We start from the raw sequence: 14,625 nt of genomic DNA, 5'->3' as shown, positions 1-14,625 counted from the left end.
AGCCCCTTAAATGCCACCATCATATCTGCCTCACCCACAGCATCATTCCAAGCACTTGCCCAGCTAAAGAATATGTGTGTTATGATTGTGTTTATAGTTTGTTTGGTTGTTTTGTTGTTTGTCTTTTGCATAAAAGTCCGCGAGCATTGCCACTGTCATTTCACTGCACATCTCGTATGTGTATGTGACAAATAAACTTGACTTGACTTGACTTGAACTTCTTTAAATCCTGCTCCTCTCATCTTAAAGCCATGGATTATCACAGTGAAGTCTGTTTCGCCAACCTCCTTGTCAAGGGCAATAACACGTGGACAATTCATGCTGACCTTCCCATTCATATTCCATCACAGACCAGAAAAATATATGATGTGTCCCTGTACATTGATATAAAGTAACAAACTATATCCATCTTAAGATAGCATTTCTATTCGACTTTCAGAAAATGATTAATGATTTTTGTGAGGCAGCCCAAATCACCTGGTTTACGTTTTCATATGTCGTTGCCCGTGGTTGCTTGTCCAAGAGTATCGTTTGCTCACAACCAAAATGGAAGACCTGACAGACCACCCCTGCCAAATGCTCGGGACGAGAGATAGCACATCCCAGTCTGAGTGTGGAATTGAGCAGTGAATTAGGTGGCAGAATAGTTCACAGCTTACAGTCTTGTTGAACAACACTGAAGCCACTTGTATCATCTTTCATCTCAGTGCCAATACCCTACATTTAAAAGTATATGGATCCCAAAACAGCCAAAAAGAAAAAATACTTTCCCTTCAGACACAATCGTGTTGCATTATTTCTATGTAACCTCTCCACTGCCTGCAACCTAGTGGAATGTAGCATCTTCAGCTCCTTGAGACAGTTCTCTCTTGCTTCTACTCGTGCCCATGCTATTCCATTAACAGTATTCTTTCTGTAACCACTCTAAAACATGTAGAAATTGTATTTGAGCAATATGCAGTATCATGGATCCTAGTTCTGCTTTTTATCCAGTCGTAATACCAGGTTTTCTAAGAAGAGATGGAGTCATTCTTGTTCATAAGCATTTCTAGTAACAGTTCACCTTTACACACTTAGTTACTTCTACAGTGGCAGGAGCCATGACTGCTGAACTAACTACATCTCCCATTAAATTGTCAGTTATGATTAGAGTCTAACGCTCCTCTGCCACAATCAAGGGCAGCCATTTCCTGGTATTGGTATTGGTTTATTTTTTGCCACATACTGAGATACAGTGAGAAACTTTGTTAGTCTGCCATCCAGTTGAATAATAATCAGACACGAGTACAATTAAACCACACCCCAGCACAACAGTTTGTACAAAGATCCAAATACTACAGTGCAAAATATTGAGATACAGTGTTACAGCTACATAGAAAGTGCAGATGTTTTAAAAGGTGCAAGGGCCGCAATGAGGTAGGTTGGGAGATCGGAATTACATCCTTAGCTTATGAGAGGACTGTTTCCTAATCTAATAACAGTTGGCACAAAGCTGTTTCTTAGTCTGGTGGTAAATGCTTTCAGGGTTTTGTATTTTCAGACAGGAGAGAGGTGAGAGAATGATTGGGTGTAAGTGGCCATTTGTTATGCTGGGTGCTTTCCCAAGGCAGAGGGACGTGTAGATGGCGTTGATTGGGAAGGCGTGAGTGGGGAGAGGGTGGGTATGGCTAGTATGTTTGAGGAACTTCCACACAACTATCAGTAATATAAAAGATTGCCTTAGGTTACACATTTCACGTTGCACGTGCAGAATTCAGCAAATCGCCTGCGTTCTCTCCCCACTCTCCTTCCATATCTATTCTATTGTCCCAGTATCCTGTAGCAAATTGCCCACTGCATTTTTCTATATTTATATTTAAATTCTGCTCCTCCTGAAACTAATGATCTGGACAAAGTTAGCATGAAATGCAAATGATTGACTTGGAGTGTGTGTGCATTTCAGCGTGTTGTTGAGTCTTGTCTCAGTACTTCCCTAAATCAGTGCACCCTGTATTGCTCTCATTTCCTAATTTTTCTTACCGAAAGACTACCATGGCTGCTTGGAAAAGTAAGTGTTGTGGCTGGTTGCTCAGTCTTGTAGTAAGTTATTTTGGTTTAAAACCGCCCTGTTGCAGTTACTGACATTGAAAGCATTGGAGCAGTTAGTCACCTCTTCTGCTTTCTGGCAACCCTGATGTCATTTGTATGTCTGCGGTGGATTATTTTGAGAGAAAGAAGCTTGACATTTCAACATTTCAAGACACGATGAGGCCAGTGAAGTGCTGTTTTATGTCCATTGCCATCACATTAGCCTTGTTTGTACGGAGTTTGTACGTTCTTCCCGTGACCTGCGTAGGTTTTGCCCTCGATCTCCAGTTTCCCCCCACACTCCAAAGACATACAGGTTCGTAGGCTAGTTGGCTTGGTATAAATGTAAATTGTCCCTAGTGTGTGTAGGATAATGTTGCATCACTGGTGTGTGGACTCAGTGGGCTGAAGGGCCTGTTTCCACGCTGTTTCTCAAAACTAAACTAAACTAAGCTAAAATTAAGCATTATATGAAAGCAAGATAGAGACATATCTTGCTCATGTTGGGCATTATGTGGCATTTAGCTTCAGCTAGACATGTTCCTGTATCCTTTTGATGTATAATTTGGTAGTTGAAGGATAGGTAGGTAATGCCTTAAAAGCTCAAGTATTCAGCTCAATGGTTGAATGGGCTCATTCTAAGCTTTAAAATTCCACGATTCTACAAATTCTCTATGAAACAATTTGACCCGAGAAGGCAATTTTAAATTAAAATCTATTTCTCACATTGTTTGATTACATTAATGTAAAAATTGAGTTAATTGATAATTGCTCGTTTATAAGCTTCCACCCAGTCTAGTTTCAGTAAAAACACTGAACAAGCACTTGAATCAACTACATTTTATTTTACCAAAAGCGGGTCACAGATCACACACTGTATCTATCCCACCGCAGGTTCGATCCTTGCGTCTGCCTGTTCAAGCCCTCGAGGCCTCGCTCAGACAGCGGCACTCCAGAAGGGTACACGGTCCTGAGCGCTCTTCCAGAAGATCGACGCTGAGCCTCGTGGTCGTGGACTTTTATAGGTCCCGGGACCTCGAGGGCCGAACCACATGGGGGTGGTCTCTTAATCACCCAATTACAGATATTGATTAACCCCATACATAGCAGGCATTTCCCTAACCCAATGATACAACAGTTCAATACATTGTTTTCACAACGGACTTCGAGACGAAGTCAACTTGGAAACATTTACCCTGATTAACAGAAAACTCAGACAAGGCTCCACACCTCATCCAATCAACACTTATGCAACATTATTTACAACTATTTACAAGATGTATGTCTGGTGTGCAGCCATCCAATCCATTCTATGGATTTTGCACCAGATCGACAGGGTTTGCAGGGCTTCCCATTCTTTGCTTGCAAATTGTATCTAAGCTCCAGACACTCTGGCACCTTTTCGCAGTCTGTCCCAGCTCTGCAGAGGTTAATTCCAATTTGACCAAATCTCCCAGCAACCCTGAAACCTAACCCCATTTTGAAGTCCTAGCTGGTCCAATTTAGCCAGGATTAACACAACTATTAGATATCCCAACAAACTGTTCCCCAAGGAATGGAATGAAATGAACTTTGAAGTTCAGTGCCAACTACGGGCATTAGTTTTATTTTGCTGTTTGTTTCCCCTTTTCTTTTCCAACCTTTCCTGGAAGCTCTAGTTCTTCCTACAATGAGAAATTCTAGGATGCCAACAGATCTTTGGTTAACAGTGGCCATCTGGGCAAAGCTGCCACTATTAAGACCCTGTCCCACTGTACGAGGTAATTCAAGAGCTCTGCCGAGTTTAAAAAAAAAATCAAACTCGTGGTCAGTACGTAGAATATACGTTGCGGGTACGTCGGAGCTCGGGGACGTCTCTTAGCGGCTCGTAACGCTAATGGCAGGTACACGGGAAAGGCGGTAAGCTCGTGAAGATTTTTCACCATGTTGAAAAATGTCCACTGGGGCCCCGAGTACCTACGAGCAGCTATTACCATAAATCTCTGCGTTCGAATCAGGGGAAACTCGGGAGAACTCTTGAATGAGCTTGTAAAGTGGGACAGGCCCTTTAGCCAAATTTGATCCCGTTCTTGTACAGCCGACATTCTGGGAGATGTTGATATGTTGGGTACTACTGTAGTGTAACGTACAAATATCCTTCCTTTGTGGGGTCGAGTATCGAGTCCGGGTAGGCTGATGGAAGGCAGTGATTCTCTCCAAATCACTGATTCACTTACTCGAACTTCCCAGCAAAAGTCTCCCTCCCACCTCTACCTTCGCCAAAACCTCCAGTGGTGTCAACAATTCTCCGCTTGGATTACCATGACAATAAACCCATCACCAGCTTGATTGGGGTCTGTATGTGCCCGTGAGAATTTCATGTATGTGGTTGTGATTATTTCTCGTGCAGCCATTTTTGGAGTTCAGCACATTATTTATGCAATTATCTTGCGATTTGGATAACATTGTCACTGTCAGGGGTCGTGAAGAAAAGCCCGTATTAGTTTAAGAAATTAGTTTAGAATTTCCTTCATAGTTTTCAGCCTGTTTGGAAATTCATCCATGACATTGAGTTTGATTGAATTGAATACGTGATTGATCATTTTATAATTGATCCATGGGATGGAGGGACTGTCATATGAGGAAAGAATGAAAAGACTAGGCTTGTATTCACTGGAGTTTAGAAGGATGAGGGGAGATCTTATAGAAACATATAAAATCATAAACGGACTGGACAAGCTAGATGCTGGAAAAATGTTCCCAATGTTGGGTGAGTCCAGAACCAGGGGCCACAGTCTTAGAATAAAGGGGAGGTCATTTAAGACTGACATGAGAAAAAACGTTTTCACCCAGAGAGTTGTGAATTTATGGAATTCCCTGCCACTGAGGTCAGTGGAAGCCAAATCACTGGATGGATTTAAGAGAGAGTTAGATAGAGCTCTAGGGGCTAGTGGAGTCAAGGGATATGGGGAGAAGGCAGGCACGGGTTATTGATAGGGGACGATCAGCCATGATCACAATGAATGGCGGTGCTAGCTCGAAGGGCCGAATGGCCTCCTCCTGCACCTAGTTTCTATGCTACTATGAATTCCTCAAAATACCCCGAGATGGGAATGACAGCCAGTTCTTGTGGACAGTTTTTGGGTTCTCCTCGAGTCATGCGTTCTTGCTGAAGGCATCTGACCGCATGGATCAGCACCACACTGAACGCTAGAGTCACGTGCTGTACCGCTGGGTGAACATAGTGGATATCCCCACACGGTGCCCTTGACAAAAAGCAAAAGTGGTTGGTTTGACCTCTCAAACCCTGAACCGCTGAAACCATCTGCAGTAGTTGGGCTGAGGGGGTCAAACACAGAACACGTATACTTCCCCCCCCCCCCCCTCTTTACTGCTCTCCACGTTATCAAACTGCAACAAATGCAGAGCTTTCAAATTGCTGCAAAGTTCAAATGGTCCTGTTAATAACATTTTGTCTGTGCACTTAAACCAGAGGTGAACCAGGAAACATATGCAGCCAGGAAGAATAGACAATGTTAGTGTGGGAGTGATTGGATTAGTGTGATAACTTGGGTGTTATATCTACCTTATAGTTACCAGCATCATCTAAACTCAGCACAATTATGTTCAATTTTTTTGTAAGATCTCCCATAAACATAGAAATTAGGTGCAGGAGTAGGCCATTCGGCCCTTCGAGCCTGCACCGAGACAGTTCTATTTCTGTTATTTAAGGATGTTTTTTTAACAACTCCTTCCTCTTCCAATAGCTTGGGAATGTAACAAAAAGAGAAATGCTGGAAGAACCAGTTAGCCAAGCAGCATCTGTGGAAAATAGTGTAGGTCGGGGACTCTTCCCCTGAATGGAGGTCAGGTCTCTGAGGTAGAGTTCTTGACCTAGAGTTCCTTTCCACAAATGCTGCTTGACTGGCTGAGTTCTTCCAGCATTTCTGTTTTTTTTGTTGCAGATTCCAGCATCTACCGTTTCAATTGTTGGGTTTGTATCTTTCCTCTCTGTTCTAGGTTTTTTATTGCAGTTCGTCAACTGCATCCAAGATCCATTTACTTTTAAATGTGTCATTAATGGCCTTCTCAGTAGAAGGGAGGATATTTGCTGATGATTGCACAGTTTACTTCCCTTCAATGTACTTTGGATTATGAAACAAAGTCTGAACATTCTAGGTTTGACCTTTGATGGTAGTAACATTTGCTCCATTTAGCTGCCATACCCATAAGGATCTATCACCTCTTAGTGGCTTCTCCATCACTGAATTTCTCCCCATCAACAAAGTGGGTTCAACATAGTGGTGAAAGTTAACTGAATTGGTCACATACATTTTTATAGCCACCTCATACTCTGCTTGGATAAACAGCACCTCATATACTGCTTGGATAAACAGCACCCCATATACTGCTTGGATAAACAGCACCTCATATACTGCTTGGATAAACAGCACCTCATATACTGCTTGGGTAGCTTACAACCCAACAGGATGAACATTGAGTGTAGCAAGGAACTGCAGATGCTGGCTTACACCGAAGATAAACACAAAATGCTGGAGTAACTCAGCGGGTCAGTAAGCATCAATGGAAAAAAAGGAATGGGTGGCTGAGATCGCTCTGAGGTCTGAGGCAGAACTGAGATCATTCAATTCCATCCAGTACAGTGGACTGGTACCTCTAGTATTTTCTTGCATATTTGTGTTCTGTAACATTTGCACAGCATAGCTGCTGTGTGTGTCGGCTACAAAATGCACGGCTGTTATTTGCCTGGCCTGTTGCAATAGCCCCTTCCAAACCTGGGACCTCCACCACTGAGAAATAAAAAAGCACAAAAGAAAGTGTGCTATCAAGGATGACCCCCAGACTCTTGACCTGAGGGGAAGGAGCCCCTTAAGAATTTTGTAAGTTTCTATAAGATCCCCCCTCAATCTTCTAAATTCTAGCGAGTACAAGCCGAGTCTATCCAGTCTTTCTTCATATGAAAGTCCTGACATCCCAGGAATCATTCTGGTGAACCTTCTCTGCACTCCCTCTACGGCAAGAATGTATTTCCTCAGATTGTGGGGGGTTGTGATTGGACATTTTAAAGTTGTACAAACTGAGTGTGGCCTGAGTGGTTATTTTACAGTAATTTCTGCAAATGGATATCGAGCTTGTGGTCACAGCTACATTTGGGAAGCACTCACTGCTGGATGGGGAAGTGAGGAAAGTTAACCAGAGTTCTGAAGCAGAAATGTGCTTGCAAGGAGAGGGGTTTAGAAGCCTAAACAATTGGCACAGTTCAGATGGGGAAAGAGGTTATAAATAGAATACAGAGTCACTCCCCAACTTACGCATGGTTGATGTCCTGCAGATCCTTGTGTAAGTCGAATGTTACGTGTCGGAAATGGAAGTGCTACAAATTTGCTGTTAGTGTTAGAGACCATGGTGGAGCTCCGAAGGGGAGACCATGGTGGAGCTCCGTCATGGAGCCCACCAGGAAGCTCTGACAGGGAGACCAGGAGGGAGCTCCGACGCATGGACCGCCTGGGAGCTCCGAGGTGGAGACCACGTGGGAGCTCTGATGCAGAGACCATGTGAAAGCTCCATCGTGGAGACCACCAGGAATCTCCAAGGTGGAGACCATGTGGGAGTTCCAACACAGATACCACATGGGCATCAGTAGCCTTAAAGAATTGCTTATGTAAGTGCGAGTTTATGTAAGTCACCTATTATGTAAGTCAGGGAGTGTCTGGAAAGTCTGACTGTTACAGTAGGTTACAAACTGGAAAGCAGCTAAAAGCATTTCAATGGACAAAAGGAAAAATGATCCTTTATTTTATTTTGTTTGTTTCTTCCAATTTATAACAGAATATGCCTCCGGAATAAGGTGCATGTTACTTTAGAACACTTGGACTTACTATGAGTGTAAAGTATTGTGGATAAATCTTGAAGTATAATTAGAGTGGTACCTATCGCCAACACTGGTAATAACATCAGCGACTATAAAACATATAGTGCATGTGTCACATGATGACAAGAGTTAGAAGGATGAGGGGATATCTTATAGAGACATATAAAATTATAAAAGGACTGGACAAGTTAGATGCAGGAAAAATGTTCCCAATGTTGGGCTAGTCCAGAACCAGGGGCCACAGTCTTAGAATAAAGGGGTGGCCATTTAAACTTTTTCACCCAGAGAGTTGTGAATTTATGGAATTCTCTGCCACAGAGGGCAGTGGAGGCCCAGTTACTGGATGGATTTAAGAGAGAGTTAGATAGAGCTCTAGGGGCTAGTGAAGTCAAGGGATATGGGGAGAAGGCAGGCACGGGTTATTGATAGAGGATGATCAGCCATGATCACAATGAATGGCGGTGCAGGCTCGAAGGGCCGAATGGCCTCCTCCTGCACCTATTGTCTATGTTTCTATGTAATACTTTTAATGCCTACAAGATGTATTGGCATAAATATATGCCACAGAAGGGTGGAATTATGGGGGCATTTTTAGTTGCCCCTCCACTGAAGTTGCAATTCTTCATGCCAAGTTAAATGTATATCTCACTGTGCCTGACAGTTTACTTTCAAAACCTAGTTCATACAGCAACCTGTCGCTTGCTGTGTGATTTCCAGAGTTCCACACTTGTCTGTGTCCCACAGCAACAAGAAGTAAACACACAACATTCAGTTTGAGGGCACCACACTGGTGCAGTGGCAGAGTTGCTGTATCACAGCCCCAGAGACCCAGGTTGAATCCTGACCATGGGTGCTGTCTGCATGGAGTTTGTACGTTTTCCCTATGAACGCGTTAGTTTTCTCCGGGTGCTCCGGTTTTCTCCCACATTCCAAAGACGTACAGGTTCGTAGGTTAATTGACTTTGGTAAAAATTGTACATTGTCCATATTGTGTAGGATAATGCTCGTGTACAGGGATCGCTGGTCGGTGTGGACTGCAGTATAAGTTTAGAACTCTCTACTATCTCAAATCTGTGGGTTAAAATCCTGCTTTAGTTGCTGTAGTATACATTCATTGAGGTGTTACATTTTGGGAGATCGAATTTAAGAGGAACGTATACAATTAATGGTAAGACCTTTAACAACATTGATATACAGAGCGATCTTGGGGTCCAAGTCCATAACTCCCTAAAGATGAAGCAGAAAGAGTGGTAAGAAAGTATGCGATATGCTTGCCTTCATTGGTCGGGGCATCAAGTATACGAGTCAGGAAGCCATCCAGCAGGTTTATAGGAATTTGGTCAGGCTGCATGTGGAGTATTGCTTGTAGTTCTGGTCACCCCATTACAGGAAGGATGTGAAACATAGAAACATAGACATGGAAAATAGGTGCAGGAGTAGAGGCCATTCGGCCCTTCGAGCCTGCACCATTCGCCATTCAATATGATCATTGCTGATCATCCAACTCAGTATCCAGTACCTGCCTTCTCTCCATACCCCCTGATCCCTTTAGCCACAAGGGCCACATCTGAAGGTTTAGGGGAGGTTGCAGAAGGGATTTACCAGAATTCTGCCTGGATTATAGATTATTAGTTATAAGACAGGTTGAACAGACGGTTCAAGTTGTTCAAGTTTTCAACCGAGTTTAAAACAAATCAAACTTGTGGTAATCACGTCGAATTAACGTAGCGGGAACGTCGGAACTCGTAACGCTAACGGCAGGCACTCGGGAAACTTGTTAACTCCTGAAAATCTTTCAACGTGATGAAAGGTTTCCACAAGTCAAATTTACTCTTGAAGTAAAAATTTTAAACTTTTAAACTCGTTGTAAGAACATAGTAACCGTAGTGACCCGTGAGTTTACCGCAGTGACTCGTGAGTCTACCATGGGCACTTTAACTCAGCGGGACAGGCAGCGTCTCTGGAGAGAAGGAATGGGTGACGGGATGACGTTTCCAAAATTCTGCTGCGTCTTTGTGTTACTCCAGCACTGTGTGTTCACTGTTTGTCAACCAGCATCTGCCCTTTCTTGTGTATGACATTATTTGTATCCGTGGCAGAAAGATTTTCACCAGCTGCTTCATTCTCTCAGCATATGACAGACCCGCCATCCCGGGAATTAGCCTAAACCTACGCTGCACTCCCTCAGAATGTCCTTCCTCAAATTAGGGGACCAAAACTGCACACGATACTCCAGGTGTGGTCTCACTAGGGCTCTGTACAACTGCTCTGTACAACTCTTTGCTCCTGTACTCGATTTCTCTTGTTATAAAGGCCAACATGCCATTCACTTTCTTCACTGCCCGATCTACCCCCAGATCCCATTGTACTTCCCCTTTTCCCTTGACGCCATTTAGATAGTAATCTGCCTTCCTGTTTTTGCTACCAAAGTGAATCACCTCACATTTATCCACATTAAACTTCATCTGCCATGAATCTGCCCACTCACCCAACCTGTCCAAGTCACCCTGCATTCTCATATCATCCTCCTCCCAGTTCACACTGCCACCCAGCTTTGTGTCATCTGCAAATTAGCTAATGCTACTTTGAATCCCTTCATTTAAATAATTGATGTATATTGTAAATAGCTGCAGTCCCAGCACCAAGCCTTGCGGTACCCCACTAGTCACTGCCTGCCATTCTGAAAGGGACCCATTAATCCCCGCTCTCTGTTTCCTGTCTGCCAAACAGTTCTCTTTCCATGTCAGTGCCCCACCCCAATACCATGTGCCCTAATTTTGCCCACTAATCTCCTATGTGGGACCTTATCAAATGCTTTCTGAAAGTCCAGGTACACTACATCCACTGGCTCTCCCTTGTCCATTTTCCTAATTGCATCTTCAAAAAATTCCAGAAGATTAGTCAAACATGATTTCCCCTTTGTAAATCCGTGCTGACACGGACCAATCCTGTTACTGCTATCCAAAGGTGCCGCTATTTCATCTTTTACAATTGACTCCAGCATCTTCCCCACCAACTGGTCTATAATTCCCCGTTTTCTCTCTCCCGCCTTTTTTTAAAAAGTGGGAAAACATTTGCTACCCTCCAATCCACAGGAACTGATCCCGAGTCAATAGAACATTGGAAAAATTATCACCAATGCGTCCACAATTTCTAGAGCCACTTCCTTAAGTACCCTGGGATGCAGACCATCAGGCCCTGGGGATTTATGATACAATTTATTTGTTGTCATTTGAACCTCATTGAGGTTCAAACAAAATTTGGTTTCTGCAGTCATACAAACAAGAAAAAGAACCAAGACCCAACACAAATATCAGCCGGTTGGGGGAAGTTCCCCCGCCACATGCACCATGTAATCCTGTGCTACTTGCTCCATGATCGGCTAGTCGGTGACCAAACCACCTGGTTTGTCAGCAGGACCACAAACAAGACCTATCAAAGGGCGGATGAGCTCCTAGCGAGCCAACAGCCATCCACACTTCAGTAAAAGTTACGATCACTGTCGTACACGGCATTGTAACGCGATGATGGTGATGATGATGATGACGGTGACGGTGATGGTGATGATGATGGTGATGACGGTGACGGTGACGGTGATGGTGATGGTGATGATGATGATGGTGATGGTGATGACGGTGATGGTGGTGGTGGTGATGATGATGATGATGGTGATGATGATGGTGAGGATGATGAGGAGGAGGAGAATCAAGAACCAGAGAACATAGGTTTTAGGTGAGAGAGGAAAGATTTAATAAGAACCTGAGGGGAAACCTTTTTCACACTGAGGGAAGTGGGTATAGGAACAATTTACCAGATGGGGCAGTTGAGGCAGGTACATGTACAACTGCAGAACTCTGCGGGTGCCATTTCCTGCAGAAGTTCTTCTCTTCAACAACCACTGTCTGAGCTCCCCTTGTTTCATGACCCGGCCCTTTATCAAAGTGTGTGGCCACTTAGAGCTCAGCAAGAGATATGTAGCTGTGACTGCATTATGGTGGTTAGATACGATGAAAACCACATGTCCCCCACCCACACATTCTAGACTCTCCATGGCAGTAACATGAACAGTGGCTCTGGCTGTTGTAGAGAACATTCATTGTGACTGGCAAACTTCTCATGATCAGGTTGAAGAAAGACATGATTGAAGTGTATACAATTATGAAAGGCATAAATAGAGTTGACATTCGCGACCTTTATTCCAAGGGTGAAAGTATCAAAGACTCCAGGATATACGTATAGGTTCAAGTTCAGGTTTATTAATGTCACATGTACTGAGATACTACAATAAGCTTAATTTTGCACGCTATCCAAACAGATCAGAAATACCACACATAATCGATTCAAATTCAAGTACAATAAATAGAGCAAATGGGAAGATACAGAGTGCAGAATATAGTTCTCATCATTGTGACGTATCTGATTATGTTGGCTACTTTCCCGAGGCAGCGTGAAGTATTTAAGTGACACTATGCAGGAAGTATAGAAACATAGAAATTAGGTGCAGGAGTAGGCCATTTGGCCCTTTGAGCCTGCACCGCCATTCAATATGATCATGGCTGATCTCGTATATAAGCCAAGTTCCTCCATTTATCTTTGCATCCAGACCTTGTCTTTCATGGAACATGCTCCCCAACCTCCCACCCAATCTGCAATCCTTTTACTCAGGCCCAGAGCACTACATTTCCAACTCTCGTTCCTTAATTCCAGACTCCTCATTAATACTGGGAGACCCCCTGTCTCCACGTGGATATACACAACGCAATATCAGTGAAGTGAGCTGCTGCACCGCACTCTGCCCAAGTTTCTTCTTCCTAAAGTAAGACCACACTTGGAGTTCTGGTCACCCAGCTACTGGAAAGAAAAACACAAGGAGTAGCAGATGCTGGAATCTTGAACAAAGCACAAAGTGCTGGAGGAACTCGGCAGGTCAGGCGGAGTTAGTGGAGGAGGAGGAGGAGGAGACCCTGTTTCTGGTTGTGACCCTTCTTCAGACTGGGAGGGATACCATTGATCTGGAAAGGGCGCAGACATGATTCACGAGGATGTTACTGGGGCAGTGGAGCTGACGTTGTAAGGAGAGGCTGAATCGGCTGCGACTTAGTTCCTTGGCCTGTAGGAGCTGAGGGATAACTTTATAAAGATATGTAAAATCATGAGGGGGGTGTAGATAAAATGAACGAAAGGCCACAGTCTTTTGTTCCAGGGTGGAGCAGTCCAGAACTAGATGGCATAGGTTTAAGATGAGAGGCACCCATCACCGTCTGTGTACAAAACTTGCCCCAGCACATCTCCTTTAAATAGTTACCCCTCTCACCTTAAAGCTCACCTTGAACAGAGGGTTTGTGGCGGACAGTCTCACCCGATAAACAATTCATCACCTGCAAAAGTAAGCAGGTTCTTTCATTACATTATTATATACGAATATTATCTGGAACTCTCTGCCACAGAAGGTAGTTGAGGCCACAGTTCATTGACTATATTTAAGAGGGAGTTAGATGTGGCCCTTGTGGCTAAAGGTATCAGGGGGTATGGAGAGAAGGCAGGTACAGGATACTGAGTTGGATGATCACCCATGATCATATTGAATGGCGGCACAGGCTCGAAGGGCCGAATGGCCTCTACTCCTGCACCTAATTTCTATATTTCTATGTTTACTATTTTCTTAATATCAATTCCACAACATGTTTTAGACGCATCTAAGGACTGATTACAGTCAGTGCCGACTTCCATACACACCTGTCAAAAGAGGGATCATTTGTATATGGATAGGATAGGTTTAGAGAGCAAATGGGTTGCACTTTGCATTCATGGGGAGCAGACTTTGCTATTACCCATCCCAAACTGCCTGAGCTGATAGGTAGAGTCAACATAGGTGTGAAATAAAAGTTAGTTCCATAAGGACGGCAAGTTCCTTTCCTTAAAGGACATGACTGAACCCACGGACATTTTGAACGTATTTACAGTCACTACTATGGATGTGAGCTAACAATTCCAGACTTCATTGGTCACTGAGGTATAAGTTCTCTAGCTATTATATTAACATTCCCTCAAGTTGACAGCGCCCCCCTGTGCCTGGTGCAATGTTGACATCATGTTTATTTTATGATGACAGCAACATTTAGTCTAACATCGGTAGTGGGGAAACTGCTAGAGTCAGTTATTAAAGATGGGATAGCAGCACATTTGGAAAGTGGCGAAATCATTGGACAAAGTCAGCATGGATTTACGAAAGGTAAATCATGTCTGACGAATCTTATAGAATTTTTCGAGGATGTAACTAGTAGCGTGGATAGGGGAGAACCAGTGGATGTGTTATATCTGGACTTCCAGAAGGCTTTCGACAAGGTCCCACATAAGAGATTAGTATACAAACTTAAAGTACACGGCATTGGGGGTTCAGTATTGATGTGGATAGAGAACTGGCTGGCAAACAGGAAGCAAAGAGTAGGAGTAAACGGGTCCTTTTCACAATGGCAGGCAGTGACTAGTGGGGTACTGCAAGGCTCGGTGCTGGGACCCCAGCTATTTACAATATATATTAATGATCTGCATAAGGGAATTGAAGGCAATATCTCCAAGTTTGTGGATGACACTAAGCTGGGGGGCAGTGTTAGCTGTGAGGAGGATGCTAGGAGACTGCAAGGTGACTTGGATAGGCTGGGTGAGTGGGCAAATGTTTGGCAGAT

Source organism: Leucoraja erinacea, chromosome 14 (genome assembly GCF_028641065.1).
Source record: "Leucoraja erinacea ecotype New England chromosome 14, Leri_hhj_1, whole genome shotgun sequence".
Lineage (NCBI taxonomy): Eukaryota > Metazoa > Chordata > Chondrichthyes > Rajiformes > Rajidae > Leucoraja > Leucoraja erinaceus.
The sequence above is the reverse complement of the archived record's forward strand: the minus strand, read 5'-3'. Positions refer to the sequence as shown.